Genomic DNA, 954 nt, shown 5'->3' on the forward strand with positions numbered 1-954 from the left:
GGGGTGGGGTGGCTCTGGCCGGCGTGCGTTGGGGGGCCAGGGCGGCGAAGCGACTTCGGCCGCGTGTCGGGGGCTGGTGCGGGCGACGGGGGGCCTCGGACGCGGCTGTGCTGCTCTGGCTTCGTCCGGTGGGGGAGCGGCGTGGTGGTTCGCTCTGGCTTTGTGCTGCCCGCGTGCTGCTTGGGGTGGGTGCTTTTGGATTGATTCTGTGCGCGGTGTGTTGCATTGCGCGCTGTTGGCATCGGTCTTGGTGGGGTGGGGCCACGCTTTTGGCCTGGGGGGCGTTTTGGGGGGGTTCCGCGGTGCTCGCGGCCCGTTCGCGGCGGATGCGCGTGGGCCCTGGCCGTGGCCGCCTGTGTGTTTTTCCTGGGTGGTGCAGTCGCGTTGGGTGTTGCGGCCGGTCGCCGGGGTTGGAGCCGGGAGGCGGGGCGTGTTTCGGTGCTATGTGGGGCCGGGGCGTTTCGGTCGGTGCCGTGGGGGGGCCGGTGTTCGGTGCCCGGCCCTACTTCAGGGTGGCCGGCTTCCGGCGGAGCCCGCGGACTCATCCCCGCGGCTCCCCGGGGCGCCGGCATGGCGGTGGCTGGGGGGCTTCTTCGGGGCTGTCTCTCCTCCTCCCTTGGTGGGGGTCTGATTTCCAGGGCTGGCCCCTCCTTGGTGCCTTCGCTCTTTGGGTCCCTTTGGGCGCCTGGGGCTTTGGGTCTTTTAAATTTTACATGCACAAGTTCACCCTCACAAACAATCACAGGTGCTTGGCTCCAGGTACTTAGAGATTCACTTCCATACAGAAACCCCACATTCATATCTTCAGGTAACACAGAGTACATGTCAGACTTAATAATATTACTTTAGCTATAGTTTCAAGGTGTTGCTTTATTGTATTTCTCGTACCATGTCTTTCGGTTGTGCTGTTCTTTTTTTTCATCTCGTTACAGGTGTTGAAGCAGACTGAAAATG

General features: G+C 62.6%; 1 protein-coding gene across 5 annotated transcripts in view; it reads right to left on the bottom strand.

The window, feature by feature from the left end:
- The window catches only part of LOC107098244 (chromosome unknown open reading frame, human C9orf3), a 121,664-nt gene that overhangs the window by 91,957 nt on the left and 28,753 nt on the right, over positions 1–954 (bottom strand). The gene's annotated exons all lie outside the window — the stretch shown is intronic.

This window comes from Cyprinodon variegatus, unplaced genomic scaffold, assembly GCF_000732505.1.
Source record: "Cyprinodon variegatus isolate N-32 unplaced genomic scaffold, C_variegatus-1.0 Scaffold26, whole genome shotgun sequence".
Classification (NCBI taxonomy): Eukaryota; Metazoa; Chordata; class Actinopteri; order Cyprinodontiformes; family Cyprinodontidae; genus Cyprinodon; species Cyprinodon variegatus.